The sequence below is a fragment of the Macaca mulatta genome, chromosome 13 (genome assembly GCF_049350105.2).
Source record: "Macaca mulatta isolate MMU2019108-1 chromosome 13, T2T-MMU8v2.0, whole genome shotgun sequence".
Taxonomy (NCBI): Eukaryota; Metazoa; Chordata; class Mammalia; order Primates; family Cercopithecidae; genus Macaca; species Macaca mulatta.
In genome coordinates, this window is record NC_133418.1 from 117764683 (window position 1) to 117790495 (window position 25813).

The 25813-nt window shown below is 45.0% G+C and overlaps 1 protein-coding gene and 1 long non-coding RNA gene across 3 annotated transcripts in view; one reads left to right on the plus strand and one right to left on the minus strand.

Annotated features, from left to right (window-relative positions):
- The window catches only part of RNF144A (ring finger protein 144A), a 160129-nt gene that overhangs the window by 7335 nt on the left and 126981 nt on the right, over positions 1–25813 (minus strand). The gene's annotated exons all lie outside the window — the stretch shown is intronic.
- Positions 1–25813, plus strand: part of LOC144333625 (uncharacterized) — a 33707-nt gene that overhangs the window by 4295 nt on the left and 3599 nt on the right. The window lies entirely within an intron of this gene.

Below are 25813 nucleotides of genomic sequence, written 5' to 3' on the forward strand. Positions count from 1 at the left end.
GCTGTGAAATACAGACAAAAGCTATCTTGCAGGGTTGCTGTGAAGATAAGGTGCTGTAATAACCTGTGAAAAAGGGCACCCAGCTCGGAGGCTGGAACCCTCCGAGGTGCCAGGAGGTGCCAGGCAGCCTCCACTTTAGTGTGTGTGGTGACTTCAGCATATAGGGTAATGATACTCAGGTCTATGCAAGCCCCTTGGATCCCAGACTCTTCATGGCCATCTCCACGTTATCTGTGACCTTGCTTTGATGGCATCCTCCAAGATCATTCTCTCTTAGAACTTGAAAGCTTAGTTACCATCTCTATCTTCCATCTCTCATTGTTCTACTTCTGTTTCCTCACTCATACACAGCTACTTCTGTTATACTCAGTAAAACCCCTAGCCCTTGGGCTGTTATCTTCAGCCTGGCTTCTCTTGTCTGATTCGGAGTCTCCAGCGCAGTCTGCCATTTTGAAATGCTCTTCCTCTCCTCTGATGGTCTCAATCTGGATGAACATATCACGCTCCAAATCACTGGTATCACCCTCTCTTTCTGCTTCTTCTGCTTATTGTTTCTGTTAGCAGCACCAACCTCTTGGCCAGAGGGATCTGAAGCTCAACCCACTCTAGATCCTTCTTTCTTCTATAATGCCTGAAAGCCAATCATTAGATCCTATCACCATTTTCACTATAAAGTTTCACGGTGCCACTACCCAAATGAATTACTCTGTTTTAATTTTCTCATCTTTAAAATGTGTTATAAACAACCCACCTCTTACAGATGACACTCAGATTCAATATTATGGAGAACGCATTTCTCTAAGATGGCATCACCGTGTTAAAGAAAACCTTACTCATTGATGCTTGTGTAAAGCGCATCACAATAGAGGGACCACTGCAATGGGATTTTGCAATAAGGAAGAGAGATAGGGCCCAACTCAGAGTGCAGCACTGGTAAGTGGGAATTTATAGTCAAGGAGCAGGGTGGGGACCACTGGATAGAAAATTACTAAGAGGAGATATCAGGGGTGAGGGTGCAGGGATTCTAGCTAAAGAAATCTAACAAGATTCTTGCTGAAAACAGGCCATGGTGATCAGACATCACCTGGGGATGATGGAAAACAAGAAACTTGGTCATATATTGAAAATACTGAATCAGATATCAAGGGTGGGGAGTTCTTGATAAACTGACTTAGCAGGGTTCTTGGTCCAAGAACTGGACTTTACAAGGTAGTACATAGGTAGACATGGGAGAAGCTTCAGGAGACTGGCTACAGTTTGGCCAAGCAAGGAGCTTTTGTCAGTCCTTCCTCTTGTTCAAGGAAAAAAGAGACATTCTTTTTCTCACGTGGTCACCTTTTGTTCACTAAGGAACCACTGAGTCACCTGTTGAGACTTGATAGTTCCAACAGACTGGATGGTGCCAGCAGTCAGGCATTTAATGAGGGGATTTTTTTAATGGAAAAAAAGATTAATAGTTGGAAACTCAGTTTCTGAGCCCAGAGGGCAACCAATCAAAAAGATTTCTAAACACTGCGCTTGAAGCCTCTTCAGATGGAGTGGGAGCAGGCAGTGGCAAGCTGATAGACCTTCCTGGTTTTCAGTTTTAACATCATGAAGGTTGTCTACCCCTGAGCTATCGTAGTGATCTCTCTGATGTCTGTATCAAGTCCTCCAGCTTCAGCTTTTGGGGCTCCAGGAAAGGAGCAGTTTTAATTTTAATGATTCCAAGTCCGAAGGGTTGGAGAAAATTGGAAATATTAGTCTGGAGTGTGGTTGCCAGATTTTGGAGGAATCTTGGAGAATTCAGGATGCAGTCCAGTGTGTAGACAAATCAGAAAAGCGCATAAACAATGAGCAGGACTAAAATTCAATAAGGGGTGTGCTATAGTTTTCTTCTGAAACATAATTTCTCTCTCTCCATTCACCCCCATTCCTACCAAAAATAAGCAAAGACTGATTTGCTTGCAAGATAAGTTTAGTCTTATTAACTTGGCTTGATCGTTTATATAAATGCAGCAAAAATAATGATTGACCACCTAGGCTCTTTCTGAGTTTGCTTTCCTGGAACTTTTAGGAGAATCTCAGACTGAACAGTTAAAAGCCTCTTAAAACAGGAAAGCTAAGCCAAGGACTTGCTCTCAGGCTGTTTCTGAAACAGTTAGGGATTTGAGTGAATATCCCTTTTATAGGTCTCCAAAATATCCTGGGGTTCCTGGGCCTGCCAGGAAGTGACACTCTTTATTTACCTGGAAGAAAACTATGTAAGTGAACCAAGTATGCAACACACCATAGTGATAATGTTTTTCCAAGAGGCTTTATTGACTCCATAAAGTCAACCTTAGTTTCTTAAAGTCATCTGGTCATATCTGAAGATACAACATTCCAGTTAAGGCCTTCATAATATATCCAGTGTTTTCAATTGTGTACTGTTACAAGGAGAACATATTCTTACTGCACATATGCAAATAACTACATTACCATAAAATAAAAATGTTTACTAATAGTTTTCTAATTCCAGAGGGATCAGGCAGGAGGAAAAAGTAATTATTTCCTTTTTATTCACAAAGGTATACATTACCAAATTGTACTAAGCTATAGATAGCTTAAGATAAAAGAGAAAAACTTTTCTTAAATTTAGAAAACAAAATATTAAAGAACCAGCAACATTTCAAACAAAAAGTCACTAAAATATTATCCTCATCAGTTCATTCAGTCCCATGTAATTCTTGTTATTCTTGAACTTGGGATAGAACTTTCATGAAGCCATAGGTTTCTTCGTTAGAGTTCTGCAAATTCTTACCCAGTCCGCTGGTATGACCTTAAAGTTTTCAGCAGAAGCCTGTATTTTAAAAGCAACTTTCATAGTCTTTTCCATGAATATGTTTGAAGAAGAAGCAAGTTTGGAATGCAGCTGATTTCAAATGCTTTCAGAGAAGAACCAAAGTGAAATAATAACTGTCCATAAATAACAAAAGACTTAAAATGGCCATATGGCCATGCTTAAAAATATGATGAGAGTTCATTATGATAATTATGCAATTGCCAAAGATATTTGGTTATTTCTGTGACATGCATTTTCACATAATTTTAATGGAGAGGACCAAATTCTAGTTCTGCACTAGTGTACAATTAATACTAAACCTAATTTTAATAAAACTTTATAAAAGAACGTATCCAATCTCAGCCAGTTTTGGCAGCAAAAGATAATATTTCTTTTCCAGGATCCTTTTTCCACAAAAGTGCGGCCAAGGAAAGAATCTTTGTCAACCCCATCCCACTTTTGAGGAACCTGCCTCTCTAAACTCCCCCTATCTGACATGGTCAATATGGAAGCAGTCATTTTACAATAGCTCCAGGCCCTGACTTCAGTTGATGGGGCCAGAAGAAGGCATTTGATGAGTTTGTTCCAGGAATCAAGAGTTTTTCTCCAGGAATTTGCATTTCGAACCAAGAGATTCCAGTGTTGATCTAAATCCTTTTTGGGGCCGGGCGCGGTGGCTCAAGCCTGTAATCCCAGCACTTTGGGAGGCCGAGACGGGCGGATCACGAGGTCAGGAGATCGAGAGACGATCCCGGCTAACACGGTGAAACCCCGTCTCTACTAAAAAATACAAAAAAATAGCCGGGCGAGGTGGCGGGCGCCTGTAGTCCCAGCTACTCGGGAGGCTGAGGCAGGAGAATGGCGTAAACCCGGGAGGCGGAGCTTGCAGTGAGCTGAGATCCGGCCACTGAACTCCAGCCTGGGTGACAGAGCAAGACTCCGTCTCAAAAAAAAAAAAATAAATAAAATAAATAAATAAATAAATAAATCCTTTTTGGACAAAAGAAATAGAAACTTAAGAACAGTTTCAATCAGAAAATGGATGTGTGGGAAACTTACAGAATCAGTCTTCAGTAAAGGAAAAAGGTCAGTGCAAAAGAGTTGGAGAGAACTATCTGAATTCACTAGAAAGTGCACACCCTTTTCCCAGTAAATAGAACCACATACGTTCTTGTCTATATCATCTCATAAATCCATCTCTTTTTTTCTTGTGCACTTAAGAGAGTGGCATTTTGTACTTTCGGGCCAAAGTGTCTGAACTAATATACCATGAAAGGTGATCATCAAGTACTGGTTCAGACAGCTGCTTTTGGGATCAGAGCATCTGCAATTCCGTTCCATTCTGCTCCTTCTTAGCTGTGGGACCTCAGGCCAGTTACATCACATTTCTACGCTGCTGGTGCTCAGTTATAAAGTGAAAATGAGAATGTCAAACTCACAATGTTGTTGAGGGTATCTGAAAAGAAAATGTGACTGAAACACAAAGTGCCTCATGGGAGACATGTTAACCACTCAAGAAAGGTTAGCTTATACCATATATACTGTAACTGCCAGGCAAAGTTCCTGGCACATAAGTCCTTTTAACATAATAGCTATGTTCATTGTTACTACAAGTTGGTATTCCTGACTCCATTCTCTCTCGCAGCCCATCTTCACATTGCTGCTGGATTACACTTGCTAAAACATACCTCTCATCAAGTCACTTAACTCCCTAGGAAATAAGGCAGAAACTCAGTTCACATGCTACCTATGCCATGGAACTCTTCTTGATTTTTTTTTCTTTTTTTGAGACAGAGTCTTACTTTGTCACTCAGGCTGGAGGGCAGTGGCACAATCTTGGTTCACTGCAAGCTCTGCCTCCCAGGTTCACGCCATTCTCCTGCCTCAGCCTCCCGAGTAGCTGGGACTACAGGCGCCCACCACCACACCTGGCTAATTTTGTTTTGAATTTTTAGTAGAGATGGGGTTTCACCATGTTAGCCAGGATGGTCTCGATCTCCTGACCTCATGATCCGCCTGCCTCGGCCTCCCAAAGTGCTGGGATTATAGGTGTGAGCCACCGTGCCCAGCCCTTGATTCTTTATTCACAAACATTTTCACTTTTTTCAGCATATATTTCAAGAGACAGTCCAGTGCAGTGGATGACAGCATGACTTCCACACTAAAGATCAAGACGTGCTTAATGGCCATATGATGTGAGATGAGTTCATTAACGTCTTTCTGCATCAGTTTTCTCATATGTATGTTGGGAAGAATAACAGTACCTACCTTGTCAGAATGTTATAAGAATTACATAAGTCAACACTTGGAAAATGCTCAGAGTGGTACCTAGCACGTAGCAGACAGCCTATAAACATTAGCTAGAATTATCACTGCACTATGATCGTAGGCTCACTTTATCACAGAGCTGTCTCAGAATGTAGATTGTCACAGAATGTTTTATTTACCTGTGATGGCCAGGAAAGACCTACTACTGCCCTGAGTTCTCAGGGCTTGGTGATTTAATCTGATGCAAGTGACTTGAAGGGGTTCTGCCTACCTGGCTACCTCTAGGTCTGTCTTCAGGGCTGCTTAGAACTTTCTGGGATCCATGTGAATATTCCTTTCATCCTCAATTACAATTTATAGAAAGCTGAGATCTGTTTATTCATGTGTCAAGGCAAAGCTCAAATACCACCTTTTATCCTTTCCTATCTCTGGACAACTTCAGTCTCCCCTTTTCCCAACCTCCTGAAAGATTTCAGAAGATTCTGAAATCTTCTGCTAACGAAGATTACCAGAATATTCGTTAATCTACAGGCTGTGTTGGTCTATGCTCACTGTTCATTTCCCTCCATGACTGAAACCACAGGACTCTTCCTTTTACTTCAGTGAGGTTCTGAAAGCCTCGAGACAGAAACTCCTTAACTTTCCTTTGGCACTTCCTACTAGTTCACTTGTCCTTCCTTGGGTTAGCCTCCCCCTGAAGTCACAGTAGAAGAGTTCTCCTCTTCCTAAAGCCCCCTCACTCCATGATATCCCCTGCTTATTCTTGGTTCCTTATTATCAGCATTTAAATGCTCTTAAATCTCTTTCACCTTATCTTTTTAAAAAGACGTTTTCCTCTTTGGTACTGCTCTGTTTCTTTCTCTATTTCATCATTCAAACATCTTCAAAGCATGTTTGGCAAACCCTGCTTCCTAGTCTCTGGTTTTCTTCTTTCTCTTGTGCTATGATTTTAATATGTCCTCCAAAAGTTCATGCACAGGAAACCTAATCCACAATGCAAAGCAACAGTGTTGAGACGTGGGGCCTAATTACAGGAGTTTAGGTTATGAGGGCAAAACCCTCATAAACTAATTAATATTGTTATTGTGGAAGCTGGTTAGTTATCACAAGCCTGGTTTGTTATAAAGCCAGTCCAACCCCTGTTGTGTCTCTCTGTCTCACGTACTCACATTTCACTTCTGCCTTCCACTTTCTACCATGGGTACCCTCAACAGATGCTGGTGCCATGCTCTTGGACTTCTCAGCCCCCAGAACCATAAGCTAAATAAACTTTTCTTAATAAATTATCCACTATGTGGTATTCTATTATAGCAACAGAAAATGGACTAAGGCGTATTTCATGAAGTGGAATTTATCAAGATCACTAATGATCTCCTTAGTGCCATTGGTAATGGGTACTTTCAGAAAGATCTTGAATTATCTGGAGCATTAGACATTAGATCATTTCTTCCTTTTTGCAATGTCTTGCTCTCTACTCCCATTTTTTCCCTCTACTACTTGGGCCACTTCTGAGTGTGCCTTCTGTGGCTGCTCTTTTTTTGCCCATCCTTTAATGTTGGTCAGCTGCCTTGAACCTCTTCTCCTTTGGTATAACTCTCTCTCAAAGACCTCTTTGACTCCCATATCCTTACTGTTCATCTTTACCACAACGGCTCTAAAATTAAGGTCCCACCCTAATTACTTTCCTAACCTTTGTTCTCTCATATTTACCTGACCTTTGGACATTTCCACTAAGTTCCAAGTGTGCACATCAAGCTCGACCTGTCTGCAAACTAAACCCATAATCACTCGCATCTCACTCTTCCTCCTGTATCAGCCACTCCCTGGAAGCTGTGCACATTCATCCAGGGTCTGGAGACAAAATCCAGAGAGCCACTTATTTCTCCCCGTAACCTCCACATCTCTACACAAAAGCAACTTCCAAGGTCTATTCTGTAAACATCTCATAAATATGTCCTCTTTTCTTCAAACTGCCAATGCTGTGGTTAGGAGCCTTTTCTTCAAACAAACTGCCAGTGCTGTGGTTAGGAGCTTCATCATTTCTTACCTGGATTACCACCAAATCTAGGTTTTGCCCTCTAATCCAGTCTCAGCATTCAGACTAGGTGTCCTCCTCCCCAACTGCAGTGCTGATCATGTCTCTCACCAGGCTAAAGCTCAGCCTCTGGATAACTGTCAAACCTTTTTTTCCTCAGTACTCAGATCGAAAATATTTCCAATACATTTTTATTGTTTTGTCTTCTTACTGCATGTTTTGTTCCACCAAAAGAAGAGTTTCTAGAAAAAGGAGAGGATTGATGGGTTCACTGGTGCTCACTGGAAACTATCCAATCTGTAATGTGAGCATCCCAAAATGCAGAGGAACCAGAAGTTCAATATTTGAGCTGATTAAGGATTAATCAGCCAGTTCCCTGGGCAGGGGAGAGACTCTGCTTCCACATTATCAGGGACTCAGAGAAGCTGGATAAACATCTCTGCTTTCTTTCCTCTGGTCCATCCTGCTCCAGTATCAGTGGTGAGCAAACTTTATCTGGCTCTCTTCCTTCACTGTGTGTTATCAATTTATTTTACCTTGGGGTATAATGTCCCAGCTACTATACTGCAATGTCTTTTGTGACCTTTTTCTGTTGATATTGAAAGCCCTCTTTCTATTCCTTTTTTTTTTTTTTTTTTTTTTTAGCACCCAGCACTATTTCTCAAAACACATCTGTACTTGATTACATGACCTCCTCTATTCATAACCTTTTCAATGGGTCTTTGCAGGAACTCCCAGCTAGAGGAAGAATGTACTTCTTCACTTTTAACTCTGTACCAGTCTTGAGATTTCCTTTGGCAGAAAGCAAAAACAAAAACACGACCACCACTAACACAAAACTCAGCAGAATTAAGATGTAAGTTTCAAGCCCAGATCTCAAAAGGCCATGCATGTTTCTGCTCTTTCTCGTACCCCTGCTCAGGCTGCACTGACGACAATTCCTGCCAAACCTGCTGGAAATGAGACACTGCATGAAACAGAGCCAAGTTAGTCCAATTGTTCCAGCCAAAGCTCAAGACACAATGAGCGCCCAGCCTCAATCAGCAGAACCGGGTACCCAGCCCACCCCGAGCTGGTCACAGGTGCCTGAGTTCTCTCTGCTGAGATTAGAACTGCCCAGATCAGCATTCAACCCATGGACAATAACAAATGCTCAGTGTTTTCAGCTACTGGATTTTTGGAGTGATGAGTTACTTATCAATAACAAACTCACACATCATCTCTTACCTCTTTTCTGTGTATCAGAGTAAAATGGGAAAAATGCTCTCATATATTATTTACCATACATACATGATAGGTAATATCTATCAAATAATATATCTAAAGAACATAATAAGCACTCAACAAAGTATTCATCCCTCCTTATATCATCCTCTAAGAACTATAAATATTTCTCATTCCTGTGTTGAATAATTTAAAAAGCAATCCTATCCTTACCAAAGTAAATGTAAGATGTAGTTCTAGGCTTCAGCATTCGGCGTAAATCATAGGCCCTAAAGAGTGGTGTGCCAGTGGTCAGCAATCCTGAGAGCAGAAGATTGCCTAAACCCTACTTTCTAGCTGGCTGCTTGTGATGGAAACATGGCCTGTAGAAATGTGTGCAGACAGACAAAGGAGATAAGCAAATCTTTGAGAAAGCCTTGGCTGAGATTATTTTGCTCATCTTGGAAGAAAAAAAACCATCATAACCCTTGCCATGTGACTTGGCTCCTCCATGTTCCCTCAGAATATGATGAATTGCTCTCTAAATAATAAAAGTCTCCCAGGAACAATAGAAAATATCTACTACGGAACATTCATAAATATTCAGCTGAAGCCTGGTGGGAATGTTAGGCTCCCAGGAGAGCTCTGTGCTGACACTGGAAGTCAGAAACCAACTCGGAGACGTAAAACTGTGCAGTAAAAATATTTACACAAATGAGCTTGGGGTGAGTTGTCAGAGGGCCATGTTCCTCTTTTGCCTGGACGTCGGGAATTAATTTGGACCTGATGGTGAAGTTCAGGTCTGAAACCAGAGCAGCTTTTTTACATCCATGGACAGCTCCCATAAATGTCAGGGGTGAGCAGAGTAGAAACACTTGGGCCACTACTACAGCACAGCCCAGGCCATCAAAATGTTGCTTTATTTCCCTTTGATTCCACAGGTTCCATCCAGTCTTCTAGAAATCATGTGGTGCCACCTACTAGACACTAGGAAAAACAATTAGACTCAGGTCCCATCTCCTCTCAAGGAAACCACATGCCAAAAAGGAGTATGTAGGTTTGTGCAGTTCAACACAAGTGCTGACGTGCTGATCTGACCACACGCTACTAGAGCATAACAAAAAGAAAAGACAGCAGGGGTTGCAGGGGCAATGGGTTAGGTGGAGGACTGCAGGGGCAATGGGTTAGGTGGAGGACTGTAGGGGCAATGGGTTAGGTGGAGGACTGCAGGGGCAATGGGTTAGGTGGAGGACTGCAGGGGCAATGGGTTAGGTGGAGGACTGCAGGGGCAATGGGTTAGGTGGAGGACTGCAGGGGCAATGGGTTAGGTGGAGGACTGCAGGGGCAATGGGTTGGGTGGAGGACTGCAGGGGCAATGGGTTGGGTGGAGGACTGCAGGGGCAATGGGTTGGGTGGAGGACTGCAGGGGCAATGGGTTGGGTGGAGGACTGCAGGGGCAATGGGTTGGGTGGAGGACTGCAGGGGCAATGGGTTGGGTGGAGGACTGCAGGGGCAATGGGTTGGGTGGAGGACTGCAGCGGCAATGGGTTGGGTGGAGGACTGCAGGGGCAATGGGTTGGGTGGAGGACTGCAGGGGCAATGGGTTGGGTGGAGGACTGCAGGGGCAATGGGTTGGGTGGAGGACTGCAGGGGCAATGGGTTGGGTGGAGGACTGCAGGGGCAATGGGTTGGGTGGAGGACTGCAGGGGCAATGGGTTGGGTGGAGGACTGCAGGGGCAATGGGTTGGGTGGAGGACTGCAGGGGCAATGGGTTGGGTGGAGGACTGCAGGGGCAATGGGTTGGGTGGAGGACTGCAGGGGCAATGGGTTGGGTGGAGGACTGCAGGGGCAATGGGTTGGGTGGAGGACTGCAGGGGCAATGGGTTGGGTGGAGGACTGCAGGGGCAATGGGTTGGGTGGAGGACTGCAGGGGCAATGGGTTGGGTGGAGGACTGCAGGGGCAGTGGGTTGGGTGGAGGACTGCAGGGGCAGTGGGTTAGGTGGAGGACTGCAGGGGCAGTGGGTTAGGTGGAGGACTGCAGGGGCAGTGGGTTAGGTGGAGGACTGCAGGGGCGGTGGGTTAGGTGGAGGACTGCAGGGGCAATGGGTTGGGTGGAGGACTGCAGGGGCAATGGGTTAGGTGGAGGACTGCAGGGGCAATGGGTTAGGTGGAGGACTGCAGGGGCAATGGGTTAGGTGGAGGACTGCAGGGGCAATGGGTTGGGTGGAGGACTGCACAGGAAAGGCTCTGCGTAAGCTGGGGCATCTGAGTGGGTCTCAGAAGAGGTTATAAATTCTTGCAGGTGAGAAGAGAGTAGGGGAATGCTATGCATCTCTGGTGTGGTCTGGGAAACCATGGGTGACAACGATGTGGTTAGGGACCATGAGCTGGAAACATCAGCCCTAAATCTGGAATGGAAATTTGGGGATCCAGAAAGATACAATGTTCTTTCTCTCCATTTCATTTTTGGTTTATTCTGGCTGAAGTTTTGCCAGAGGGAAAGGTTATAAAGGGCATTGGAATGTTAGTCTGTCTGAATCCTTCAGGATTTGAAGGTAACAAAAGCAAGATCCAGCCCTGCAGGTCATCGTGTGCCTGAGGAAAATGACAGATGGCCACACAGAGGCAACAGACAGCTTGGAACAGCACATGTGCTCTCTGTCCTGCCCCTCTCAGCTCTGGAAATCTTTCTGGGAAAGCAGAACGCCAGCATAATCCATCTGGAAACCTTAGATTAGAAAAAAAAAAAAACACAGGATGTCTTATTTCAACTTTCAAATGTTTTGAGGAAAGTGCCAAGAGAAGGGGCAGAAAGAAGAGAAACAAGGAAGAGAAGTGAGAGGAGGGGCTGAAGGAGAAAGAGAAGACACAATTGGTGGAACTATGTTTAGCAGTAGATTCACTCTAGAAGATTCATTCTGATGACTGAAATTTCCAGAACACGGATAATGTTTCGAGACACTGACATGATGGGGAATATTAATTTTAATGTGCTATTTTCCTATGACAGCATTTTAAGACTGTAAGCATAAACAGCTACACACACAAGCCCTTGTTTGGGTTCAGATGTTCACAACAACATAACTTTATTTTTCTACCTGCAGCACCACTTTCACTCAAGAGAAGAAAATTAAATTTTAAGCAATTCATGTTAAACAAGCAAATCAAGGCTTTTGCCTTCAGTTGGCTCAGTGCTTCTCCCTCACCCTTTCTCCTCTGAGTTGGTGTAAGTTCTCCAGCAGCAAAGCACTGAGAAGGAAAGTGCTGGGTTCTCAGTGCTCAGCGTCTGTCATCATTAGAATTTATTGAGATTTCTCCTTAACTGCTGGACTCTGGTTGCTGGCACCTGGACCTTCTGGTATGGCTTGAGCTATCTGCCTCCAGCTGGTCCCCAGGGTTCTCTCTATACTGGTCACTCTGCATCTTCATCAAAAGTCTCTTCTACAACATGAAAGCTGACACTTGACTCTTTTGTTTCTCTCTGCATGTCTGATGTAATAACCCTACCAGACAGCATGAGCATAGATGCCCTTGCTGCCTGACTCAGGAAGTGGGTGGGAGAGGAACACGGGACATGGCACAGACAGGAAACACTGAAAGCTGAAGCCTTTGGTTAATCCTGTACAATATTATACTGGTACATCCACAGTATTTGCCTTTTTTGGGGGGGGGGGGGACGGAGTCTCACTCTGTCGCCCAGGCTGGACTGCAGTGGCACGATCTCGGCTCACTGCAAGCTCCCCCTCCCAGGTTCACACCATTCTCCTGCCTCAGCCTCCCAAGTAGCTGGGACTATAGTCGCCCACCACTACGCCCAGCTAATTTTTTGTATTTTTAATAGAGACGGGGTTTCACCATGTTAGCCAGGATGGTCTCGATCTCCTGACCTCGTGATCCGCCCGCCTCGGCCTCCCAAAGTGCTGGGATTACAGGCGTGAGCCACCACGCCTTGCCCATCCACAGTATTTTTTTAAAACAAGTTTTTTACCTCACCCTCTCTCAATCCATGTTAAAAAGCTCCCACTCCAAGTTCTTTAAATGTCCCTCTAGATAGACCTGCCATACATACATACAGGTAACTACCATGACTTGCATACATACAGGTAATGCAGGAGAAGGGGAGCATATCACAGCATACAGGTATATGGTTGGCAAAATGCAAAATGTGGGGTGCTCTGTAGAATAAAAAACTGTTTAACAAAAACATTGCAAGGACAAAAATAGGAGAAGAAGTCAAAAAGACTTATATATGTCTACCAACTGCAATGGATTCTGATGAAAACCAACCAATATAAAATTATCTGAAATAATAGAGATTTAGACACAAACCAGAGATGTGTGATATAAAAAATCGTTAACTTTTTAGATGGGATATTATTAGAGGTATGTTTAATAAAAAGTTTTTATCCTTTAGAAACATCTGGATAAATATTTAGAAATTAATTACAGATATCTGATATGTGCCTTAGAATATAAGGACTGGAAAATGAATGGATATAGATGGAAGGAGAGTTGATGGCCACAATTTGATGATCGTTATGATGTTTAATTTGTAGAGGTTTTCTGTACTATTCTAGATGTTTCTATGTTTAAACAATTTTTTTTTCCAGAATAAAAAACTAAAAACATTCTGATAATTACTTTTTTTTGTTTGTTGGTTTCCCCATACACTTCCTGTGGTTTCACAACCAAGTGCCATAGCTCATTTTATCCTCATGACTTGGGGCACCCTTTTCTCAATTATTACTTTCCTTCTCTTTCTTCATTTCTGATCTAATTCCTACTTTTTCTTCATGTCTCAGCTCTCGGAGCTGTCCCTAGGTTCTCAGAGTGAGCTCTGTTACCCTGGCAGCCATCTCAGGTATCATTGACTCATCTGTTGCCTGGCACACTGTCAGTACTTACATTAAAAAGAAGACAGTTATCTTTACCTCTTTTGTGTTGTGAGGATTAAATTACATTTATTAAGCACCTGGCACATGTCGGAAGTGCCATATTCATTAACTTCTTCACTTCTATTCTATCGTTTAAACCTGAACATCCCTTCAACACCTAGTTCCAGTTCCTCTTCCTCCAGGAAGATTCTCAAAATACTACTGGCCTCTTTGCTGACTACATCATGTCCACTAATAAGTCCCTGCTTAACATTTGATCCCTGGGCAGACTTCTATGAGAAAATATAACAAGATTTTTTTTCAGTTTTTACCTATTCACTCCAAGCAATTATGATGATGGTATGGCTATCCAAACTGTATCCAATTTGATGCACAGCAACTAGAATTTGATAATTCCAGGATGGTTAGGCATTGTAATATCTTAACTCCAATCTCCACATGACGAATGGAACCTCTCTCCTGCATGAAAGGCAAATAGTAGCTTCCTCATCCATTATTCTTATACCATCCAAGAGAGCCATCCGATGGGAGTTATTTTCAATATTTGGCAAGTTAAAAAACTTGAGAATCAGAGAAAAGAGTGTATTTCCAAGAGCATCTAGCTAGCAACTGAACTGAGGACGACATCCGAGGTCTCCTGACTAACATCTTACTGCCTCTGCAATACCCTTGCCAAGGGACTTCGCAATTTCCCCCAGATTAGAAAGTCCTTCCTCATTAAGCTGTCCCTAAACCTTGCATCTGGCATGACCACACAGCGTTCACTCAGGAGGTATTTACTGAGCCTCTAAGAGGTACCAGGTGCTGCAGTACAGCTGGGCTAGACTTTACCTAGAAAAACAGGCTAGTCATCAATGACGCAGGATCTATTGTAAAGAAGTACAATGCAATTCTTTGTTCCAATCTGTTGTATAGGGTATATAGAAAGGTCTGTATGGCACAGAAACAGAGCATGACGGCTTTAAACCTCTAATTTTCCACAACTAAAGCTGTGTAATACTCGCCACAAGCATCCCTTCTCACCTCCCACCGACGGATGGGCAGTTGCTCTGGTCAACACCACACTGGCAGGACCCCCTTGGGGTGAGATCCAGCAGTCCCCGGCAAGGAACGTCAGGGTGCTCAGCAGATGGAGGCTCCACAGAACTAAGAGCCCCAAGGCGAGGCTGTTGAAATGCTGTGCCAGGCAGACAGGCTGCCAGGGAGGTTTTGGTGCACATATTTAATATCGTCCTGACTGCAATGGAAGCAGGTGCATGAGATACACAAACAAGGAAGCCACAAGGAGATGTCTCCAAAGTAGACATTGGGGCGAGAGAAGAGAAGGCCACAACTGCAGGGAGACCGTGGAATTTGAATCAAGTGTGGGCCCCAAGGACTGTGAACAAAATGTGTAGTGGGGATTTCCTAACCCAGGGGAGGGAACACTTGAGGGCAGTGGCAGGAAATGCTGTTGGGAGGATACTGAAAACCCGAAAAGTGAAAATGGGGCCAGTGCTGCAGGAACCATCACTGGAATGACCTAGAAGAGAGTTAAGAGCCAAGATACCCTATGATTGAGAATGGCCGGTGGGCTGAGGAGGGATGGTTGGTGTGTGGCTGAAGTACTTAAGATTAATCAGATACAGTGTCACTGTATTAGTCAGCTGGGGCTGCCATCGTAAAAATATCACAGAGAGGGCAACTTAACAGACGAGTATTTTCTCAGTGTTCTGGATGCTAGAAGTCCAGGATCGAGGTTTCAGTAGGGTTGGTTTCTTCTGGGGCCTCTCGTCTTGCCTTGCAAGTGAACTTCTTCTCCCTGTGTCCTCACATGATCTTTCTTCTGTGCCCGCACACCCCTGGTGTCTCTCTGTGTGTCTTGATCTCTTCTTTTTTAAGGACTCCAGTCAGATTGGCCTAAAGCAAACCCTAACAGCCTTTTGGTTTTTTTAACCTTAATTACCTCTATAAAGGCTCTATCTCCAAATACAGTGACATGCTCAGGTAGTAGGGATTAGTGCATCGACATATGAATTTGGGGGGAGGGACGAATGACACAATTCAGGCTATAACAGTCACAAGTGGTAGAGGAGAGACATGTACCAAGATAAGGAGGGAGGTTCACAATTGCCCGAGAAATTGATGGTAGAATGGGAGAAATTAGGTTGTAAGGGAAGCACGGAGGGCACATCTTACCATGCATGTGGGGTGAAAGGAAGCAAGTTCAGTCTGGCATGGAGAGGGCTTCGAAGGGAGACTGACAGTGAGCATGTCAGAGAGGGTATAATGAGATCAGAATAGCCACCATGAGGCTCTGCTCCACCTGGCTACTGCATTTTATAGGCTTCCCAATTTGTAAGAGAACCAAGACCATAGCGAAGTAAAGTCATTAACTCTAATGCTAAAATCAGTTTTATGGGTGAGAAATTCCCAGCAAATCACTGGGCTAGGGCTGGGGAAGGAAATAAAGCCTTCACATAGTCTCCTGACCAGTTACTGGGCAGAGCGGTGGCTCCATAAGGACCCTCAGTAGATGTCAGTAGGTTACGGAGTATGCATGCTCAGCCAGCATCTGGGTAGGAATGTCCAGGCAATGAGAGGAAGCAAGTGACAAGGAAACTCACTTGCTCTGAGGAAAGTCCTAGAGACCTGCACAGGACAGGGCTAGTTTTGGTCCGTGGATGCTTTTTGTGAACTCCATTCTCCACCAGTAAGAAAAAACCTGGCATTTTCAGTTTGCTTCCTGAGAATCAACTTAGAATCACAGGAATGCATGGAATTTGGAACTGAATGTTCAGTCTGGGAAAGTACAGACCTGATAAATGGTACATTCTGGGATTTCAGACTCACCTGTGCAGCAGCCCACACAGGAGTGGGCAATGGCTTTGCTTAGACTCCTGGCCGTGCAGATGGTAAGATATAAACATGCTGGGGAGATATTTAGGGGTAAAATTGAAAGAACTTGGTGAAAGATTAGATGTGTGAGTGCTAAAAAGGTCAGTGTCAACAATGGTTTTGAGAAGGAACAGCAGAGAGGATGGTGGTTTCAGTACTAAGTTATGGAGCTGCAGGGAAGGAGTAGGCTAAAGGTGGTGTAATGGTTTCAAACATTAATTTGGGAGCAGGTGTAATTTGAAGAACTTTTGAGACCAAATCAAGAGGAGATACTGAGCTTGAACCATTCAGTGTGTGAGACTCTGCAGTTCAGAGAAGCAGTTTCAGCTGAGAAGGTTGGGGGCATTGTCTGGAAGAGAAAGCTCACTGAGAAGAGCTACAAGGCTCAGGATTGAATAATTCCATCTTTTGCAAAGCTTAGAAGAGAAGGGAAGGCACAAAGCAGGCTGAAAAAAAAATGCCAGAAAGGTGGGAAGGAAACTGGGAGAGTGACAGCTACAGGACAGTAAAGGAAGAGAGAGCGTTTCAAAGAGGAGGTTCCAGCCCGTCAATGCTAATGAGAAGCCATCAGGAAGAGTAGAGAAAAGCACCTGCAGGGCACGGTGGCAGAGAAGTTACTAGTGGCTTCAGCAGGAGAGGTTTGGGTGGAACGGTGGTGTAGGAGCTAGGGACAGGGGTTGAAAAGCAAATGAGGGGAGCAAGAAACCCACGTGTGTCACTTAGGAAAATTGGTACAGAAGCAAAGTGTCTTAGTCTGCTTGTATGGCTATAACAAAATACCTTAGACCAGGTAATTGATAAGAACAGAAATTTGTTTTCCCACAATTCTGGAGGCCAGGAAGTCCAAGATCAAGGCACCGGCAGGTGCGGTTCTAGTGAGGACAGGTCTCTGCCTCCAAGATGGCGCCTCTTGCTGAGGTCCTCTCACGGTGGAAGAGACGGAAAGCGAAAAGAGCCAGCTACTTCCCTTGAGCCCTTGATACTATCACAGTGAGTCTTGTGTCCCAACATATAAATTTGGGGGAACACATACATTCAGACCATGGCACAAAGCTTTAGGTACTAGCACCTATGAAGGATTGGCAACAGATTGGATTTGCCCATTATTTCTCAGACTTTAACTTGCATGACAGAAAAATCCTAGGGTAGCTCTTGTGTCCCATATCCTACATAATTCCCTCACCTGAGTGTGGGCAAGATTTGCAACTTACTTCTCACCAAGGCAAAAATGTCAGTCCTATGATTATAGATCTCTGTGTGTATGTACATATGTATGTATATGTATGTGTGCGCATGTATAGATACGAATGTTATGTCCTACGTAGTGGGTGATGGCTGAAAGAACACTTGGGGGCACGTAGGCAGGCAAAATGTTTTATTCAGCAGCTCTCTCACTAACAGCTTTCTCACACTGTTCTCTCATCAGCAGCTTTCTCACACTGTCTGCCTCGTCTCAGCTCCTTGAGCCGGCCACTCCCACACACAACTGTGCAGCCGGCTCTCTCCTGCCTTCAGGGTCAGCAGCTTAGCTGTTTCTCTCTCTGGGCACAAGGGCAAGCCATGCTGTGCCATGCCATGCCGTGCCATGCTGTGCCATGCTGAGCTGTGCACTGGCTCCCCTCTGTCTACAAGACGGACAAGCTCTGGTTCTCTCTCTGGGCACCAGTGCCTGCACAACAGCCATGTAGAGCCATGCCCAAGAGCACCTGTACGGCATTGGCAAGGCAGTTATATCTTTCTCAAATGACAGTGGCTCCAAGCCAAGTAGGAGCTTACACACACAGGTTATATAACAACTGGAGGTGTGCACTTGTGCACCAATCCTGCTGAGTCATGCAGGTCGGGGTATCTGCCTCAGCCTAATTCTTATCCATGTACCTTACAAATGTATACATATACACAAAAACAAATAGTTATTTGTCTTGTTATCATACACTAAAAATAGTTTTCTTTGCTGATTTGATGTAATAAGCATCCGTGTTGAGGGAACCCACATGGTATGGAACCGTAGGCAGTCTGCACGTCTCAAGGGTGGCCTCCAGATGACAACAAAAAATTGAGATCCCAGTCATACAAAATGAAATAAATCCTGCCAACAAATGGAAAGAACTTGAAAATTGAGCCTCTAGATGAAAGCCAGCCCAGGTGACATCTTCTCAGCCTTGTGAAACCCTGAACAGAGAACCCAGTTAGACCCACGGAAACTGGGAGATAAACATATTTAAAGGCACTAAGTTTTTTCTAATTTGTTATACAGTAATAAAAAACTAATATAATGTGCATCCTGATCACCTGGGGATCTTCTGAAAATCCAGGTTCTGACTCAGTAGGTCTGAGGTGGGACTGAGATTCTACATTTCTGACATTCTCAGGCAATGCTCATGCTTCTGGTCTAAAACCACATTTTCAGCAAACGGTAGATACATGCCTATTGAGATTCCTTCCAACTCTCAGATTATATACCAGCCAGAGAAGAAAATAACATGGGAATCAAATAAAAGAATTTATCACCAGTTGCAAATATCTAAACTTTCACAATGTCACTAAGAACTGAAAAATGATGTTGTAGAAGTTTAAATGCATATGGAAGTATTTCACAGAAGTCATTTTCAAGAGATAATGCAGTGCAGGAGAAAGAAAAGACAACTGATGAAATAAATATTGTAAAGAGAAATACAGGAAACTTCCCAGATTTGCCTAAACATTACATATGTAAATGGTGTGTGTGTTGGAGAGGAGGCTCCTGTGTGGGAATCATTCTGTTTCATATACAAGCTGAGCATTTCCAGAGAATAGGAAGGTCCTCAGTAAATGAGTGACCCCCCACCCCATATCACAACAGAAACCTAAAACGTGCTCTTAGTATGGGGGTCACAGCCAGAGATTTTCCTTCTGAAACACAGGACTGGGGACAGACTGCAAGAGGCCCTGGGGAGCCTGGGTGGATGCATGCATGGGTGATGCTCAGAACACATTTTCTGAACCACACTGAGCTTCTCTCTTAAAATAATGACCCCTCCCTGCCTCTACAGAGTCCTGTTTCAGAAGAGGCACTAGGCAACACAATGATTCATGGAGAGAACCGTCCTTGGAGGCCACGGGACAGCTCGTGTTCTGGCTTCATGGGTCACTAATTTTCATTGTGAGCAAGTGAACTTAACTGAGACTTAGGTTTTCTGATCTATAAAATGGGCACAAAATAATATTTATTTGTAGCACTTTTGTGAGGATTAGAAAATGAAAAGTGCCAGGGCTCCTCATGTTAGATGCTAAGCAGTGAGCTCCCAGGTGGAGTGAAGCACCACAGAAGAAAGGAAAAAGTTCCTCATCATCTCGGCCTTTTCTCATGTTTGCCACGGCCAGTGTTTTGTTTTTTTCTTTTTCTTTTTTTTTTTTTTTGAGACGGGGTCTCGCTCTGTCACCCAGGCTGGAGTGCAGTGGCCGGATCTCAGCTCACTGCAAGCTCCGCCTCCCGGGTTCACGCCATTCTCCTGCCTCAGCCTCCCGAGTAGCTGGGACTACAGGCGCCCGCCACCTCGCCCGGCTAGTTTTTTGTATTTTTTAGTAGAGACGGGGTTTCACCGGGTTAGCCAGGATGGTCTCGATCTCCTGACCTTGTGATCCACCCGTCTCGGCCTCCCAAAGTGCTGGGATTACAGGCTTGAGCCACCGCGCCCGGCCTTTTGTTTTTTTCTTATTCAGAATCGAGGTGAGGTGATGCCAAGGTATAAACCACCCGCTTTCTGAGTGACACCATGGACTGTTAACTTGTGACTTCCTCTCTCTAGGGCACAGCTACAGAGGCAGTAGGGCATTTTGGAGGCATTTCTGTTACTTCCAATTAGGCATTCGAATTAAGCTGGACTAAGGGAGGAGTAATATGAGTGAGAACTGGGCATACCTGGGTGAGGGTGTCCTTGGGTTATTCCAAATATTGGGGGATTCAGTGATACTCTCGGAAGTCAGCACTAAGCTCAGGAAGATCCCGTGAGGTTGAAGCAGCCAGACCAGACCAGAGTGGAGCAGCCAGTGCAGAACATCTTCCTCGGGAAGCCACACTCCTGGGTTCAAGCGATTCTCCTGCCTCAGCCTCCCGAGTAGCTGGGAGTACAGGCACCCGCCATCACACCCAGCTAATTTTTAGTAGAGATGAGCGTTCACCATGTTGGCCTGGCTTATCTCAAATTCCTGATCTCAGATGATCCACCGGCCTTGGCCTCCCAAAGTACTGGGATTACAGGCGTGAGCCACCGCACCCGCCCTCAACTGTCTTTTTACCGATGCTTGTTACTTTCCACTCCACAGGCTGGGCATAGACCCCCATCTCCTCTTCCCTGCTCCTTTGGGCGGCTTCCTACATCATGTCCCAGCCCTCATCCTCTGCATCCGAGCTCCCCTACATGCAGCTACCGTGGCGTAGGCAAATCCCACATCTTATTGTGTCAGCACCAACCTTACCCTGAAATCCTCCAGCCTGGCTTAAACTTTAAAGAGTGGGTCCCCTCTGTCTCTTACCGCTCTTCCCCATCCGCCTGTTCCACCTCCAATCCCCTCACCCCTACTGGATCTCAGCTCTGTCCTGAAGGTTTGCCAGGCTCTCTTGGGGCGTCTGTGGCTTTTCTCGCACAGGTGTGTTTGTGTGGTGGCATTCCCTCCCAGTCTGTGCTCTGAGCAACCCCCTGCTCTCTCCATCCCCGACCCCAATTCTGTCTCCTCCAGGAATTTGCTCTGACTTCTCCTGCAGGGGTGGAGCTCCTCTCTGCTACCACCTGTGGGGTGGGATTGTCACCTTCGGGCCTGCCCCACTAGACTGTGATGTCCCCGTGCATTTGCATTGGTTTGTGTGGTGTGGCACCAAGGCACTGTTGAAGAAAAGGGAGGATCCAAACTTCAGTCCAATCCCTGCTGGGAACTAGCTTCAAGACTGCACCCGAAGCATTCTGCCTCACTGAGCTTCTTGTTTATAAATATAGACGAGGTCTGAGTGGTCCCACCAGCACTGGGATTCCAGCACTTCCTCCCTTGGGAGCTCCTGTTCCCTTCGACATTCCCCCGCAATGCTGGTATACGGAGTCCTAAGACTTCCCCATGGAGGTCAGTGAGGGAGCTAAGAATCTGCTCATCTTTCAAAAGAGACTTGCTCTACATTCCCTTAAAGGTATATGAGAGAATTTATGCTGCTGAAATATAGGCAACGGTGAAGAATTGGGATTTAACCACACAGGGAGCAGGAGGCTCTCAATGGTTTTTAACAGAAGCTTCACAAGAGGGAAACAGAGAATGCCCCAGGAACAGAATGGTGAGAGAGGAGGAGGCTGGGAGAAGCTATTTTAGGAGGCCCCAGGTGTGTCCACGAGAGACTGAAGAGGACCTGTATTAGTCTGTTCTCACTCTGCTAATAAAGACATACCCAAGGCGGAGGCATTTATAAAGAAAAAACGTTTAAGTGACTCACAGTTCCACACGTCTGGGGAAGGGCCCACAATCAGGGCAGAAGGTGAAGGATGAGCAAAGTCATGTCTTACTTGGCAGCAGGCAAGACAGCTTGTGTAGGGGAACTTCCATTTATAAAACCATAAGATCTCTTGAGACTTACTCACTACCACAAGAAAAATATGGGGAACCGCCATCATGATTCAATTATCTCCACCTGGCGCCACCCTTGACATGTGGGGATTGTTATAATTCAAGGTGAGATTTGGGTGGGGACACAGCCAAACCATATCAGGACCCGAACTGAGGACAGGGAACCAGGTCCTACTCACTGGTGAATTCATCTCCCGGGAAAGGCAAACTGTTCTTCCTTCAAAGTCATGTCCAGTTTCCAACGTGCAACCAAACGAGAAGACGAGGTATTGAATGCATTTTCAACTGAAAAAGCCAGGGAGACGGTGCTTTTTCTTATGACTTCCATCACACATCCTGCCCCTGGCATTTCCAAAAGCCATTGCATTTGGACTGCTTTCCCTCCTAAGCCTGTGTTAGCCTTGCCTTCTGAGCTTCCCACAATACACATTTTTTGCAGATGCATTTCTTGTATTTGCAAGACAGAAGCTCACTTTGTTGGAACTTTCTTTCCTCGGTCCCTCTTCATCATCTCCATCTTCTAAAAAACCTCATTTTTGTGTCTTTGAAAACTCACACCACTGAGCACAGTTGAATTTTTGTCCTCTTCATCCTGTGTGGATTCCAAGAGACTCGTTTTTCAGGACTTTGTGTGCCAGGCGGAATCAGCAAACAAAATCTCCAGAGTTTTCTCTCCTGAGTGTGAATGATGTTACCGAATCAGCCATTTCTCATCCATTGCCCTTACCATTGATCAATAATGTATATACAGCCAGTTTCACCTCATCCCTGGACTTATTTTGGAAGCATCATTTGCTCATTGAAGCAACATTTGTTGAGCACTGACTGTGCTCAGCCACTATGCACAGTGTTTCTGAAAATGCGGTACTTTCATATCCCTTACCCTCCTCTGCCTGGAAGGCCAGCCCCTCCCCCAACAGCCCCGCTGAAAACTATTCAGCCTTCAACACTCAATTCAGAGGGTTCACTTTGCACAGGGAGCCTCCCCAGGCCCTGCCTTCCCTCCAGGTGCAGCCATTCATTCCTCCTCTGTGATCCTATAGGGGCCCACAAACCCTCTCATCGAGTGTAATTGTCTACACTGTAAATCCCACCACACCCTGAGCCCCAGGGGGAAGAGGTTCTAGGAGGCTTTGCATCTCTATCATTCTCAGTTGCCATGGGTTTCTGCAGAGTAGGTATCCAGTGAAAAGCCTACGGCACCCAAGACAGCTGTGTTTTAGCTGCTGCCTATGCATTCATACTTGGCTTCAGGTGAAAGTGAATCTCTTCCAGAAGGTTGCGTAGACTTCACCAGCACTTACCTCTGTAGCTTTCAGTGTCAGTTTAGCTCTTGGATTAATTCTATTTCAGATTGTGGAAATGTTCATTTCCAAGGTGATCGTTTCCTATGAAGTACTTTGCTGCCATGGAAACATAGCTTAGAAAGGTCCCCATGCTGTGGTCACCCCCTAATTCCAAGCAAGGTGGCCCCTACTGCAGCCTCTCTAACACCCTTTTTGCAGGGTGTCTCCTCTGGGCACTGTTGGCCCATCCTTGCCCTTCACGTGGCTTTGGGTGTCTTACTGAATTTACTGAACTCTGCCTGGGTGTGTTCCTATGGGCTGTGGGGTTGGGCCAGGCCCCATAGTCTGCTCATTGTTTGTTATAGGGCAGGACTCTTAATGATTCTGAGCCTTAATTTTATTGCCTATAAAGTGAAGAATTGTGACAATAATAGTTTATGTCCCAGGGTGGTTTTGATAATTAGTTTCTCCTGGGAACAAAATGTTGATCCAGGAAGTGCAGTGTTTGTCCTGCGATGGGCACCGTCTCCCACCTGATGCTGGTCCCCTGGAAGGTCCTTGTGTATGCAATTATCTGAAGGTGGAGATGAGCCATGTTTTGTCTGTAGTCTCTGAAATCATCTGAGATCGTATGAGTGTGCCTGAGAGCAACAATTTCCCCCTCAGGATTTCCTGAGCTCATTTTTCTCATTCATCTTGCTGGCTTGAAAATAGACAGGACTGGGATTTTCTCCTGGGATGCGATCTTCAGATGCAGGATTTAAACCATCCCAGGAACAGAAAAGAAACCACTCGGCATGGCTGAGAGAGTCTCTGCGTGCCAGTCAGGATAAACTGGGAAGGGAAGAGGCCCAGGGAAGCCATGTGTGGTGGGATGAACACTGGGTCCCTGTAGGGCAGACTTGGGTTCCCAGCTTCACCCGCCACTTATCCTTGGTGTCACTTGAGGCAAATGGGCCTCTCCAAGCCCCAGTGATATGAAGATAAGACTCGCAGCTTTGTGAGCATGAAACACAACCCATGGAAAGCAGTGAGCAAGTGCCTGGCTCAGAAGAGGTTCTCAATTCAAAATAGGGATTTCTTCCAACTACAGTTGAGGCTTTTGCTTCTAGACTGTCTACACTTCCAGTTCAAGTGTTAAGGCTTTTTTGTAGCTGAACCATCCCAAGTGACTGGTTTGGCTGTGTCCCCACCCAAATCTCAACTTGAATTGTAGATCTCTTCTCATATGTTGTGAGAGGGAAGCAAGGGAAGGTAATTGAATCATTGGGGCCGGTCTTTCCCACGCTATTCTTGTGATAATGAGTAAGTCTCACGAGAGCTGATGGTTTTATCAGGGCTTTCTGCTTTTGCTTCTTCCTCATTTTTCTCTTGCCACTGCCATATAAGAAGTGCCTTTCACCTCCCACCATGACGCTGAGGCCTCCCCCACCATGTGGAACTGTAAGTCCAATTAAGCCTCTTTTTCTTCCCAGTCTCAGATGTCTTAATGAGCAGCATGAAAACGGACTAATATGCTCCCCAAACTACAAATACACACATTCATACACACAGTCACACGCATAGGCACATACACACACTCACACATGTACTTCACACAGGCTCTTGCACACACACACCCTGGCAGCAGAAGTTTAATTCCTTTACCTGACAAGCATTGAGTAAGTCACTACTATGTGTCCAATAACAGCAGGGGCTGAGGAGGCATATGTGAAAACCTGTTTACAATGTGAATTCCCTAAATCCCTAGATAAAATGAACATGGAGTCCAACCATCAGAAGCGTTTCAAAAGTAATCCCTTTTGCATTTTGGGCTTTTCATGAAAGTTGTGATAAGCTGAGAAATTCTGAGGAGTGAGAACAGACTACCCCTTGTTGGATCTTTCTTATGCAGTAAAAAACACATCACATGTATTCACATTCTGAATGAATTTTGTAAGTTGGTGAGAGAAAATAAGAATAAATAAAAATATATTTTAAAAAGACCCAGACAGTTACCCAGGAGAACAAGTGAATGACTTTTGATACTGCAAATTCAGATTTTCCAATATGAAAATATTGACTCCACTTTTCTTTGCATTAACCACAGGCTGCGGCACAACCACTTCCTTGCACCCCTGGGTAGCATGAGCCATGATGTGAGCTGTTCATTTCTCAGGTCCTACAAGGAAAACAGGAGGGAAGAGGGTCCTTCTGTGCTTGAAGCAGGAGTGCTGAGTGGGTATCCTTGTTGGGAGCCTCATCCCCATTCACAGTGGAACCGCATGAGCAACTTAATATGTCACCAAAATGTACTCTATGTTTTACTTGGTATTTCCTCATTTATCCTCAGAAAAATCCTGTGCGGGACTTTTTATCCCAATGTTCAAACAGGAAACAGGTGCTCCCAGCCTGAGTCACATGTACGGGGAGTCACCCCCCTGCGATGTGGCTCCAGCCTTCCCTGGTATAGCAGCCACTGCAGCTCTCTTCATCCTGCTGCTCTGTGCCCCATTCGACGTTGGCTTCATCCAAAAATGCAAATCCTGGGTGACTTTAGCTAGAGAAGAGCGAGTAACAAACACCAGGTCGTGGGCAGCAATTGCTGTTTATAAATGGCTGAGCTGCTCACTGGTATAGACAGAGATGAGCTGAGCTGAGTAGTGGACACTGTCTTGTGGTCGAGCCACATCAGCCGTTATATTCTCTCATGTGCCTCCTGCAAACAAGGTCAAGTTTAGAATGACCTTCCAGACAAGCACACGCTATCGAAGTCAGTGCCATTCCCACCCTCTACGCCCCGTAATTTGGGTTCCTCTAAGAGTCTTTCTTTAACGTTGATAAGACGCTTTGCTGGCAAATTTCTTTCTCGATTTTTAG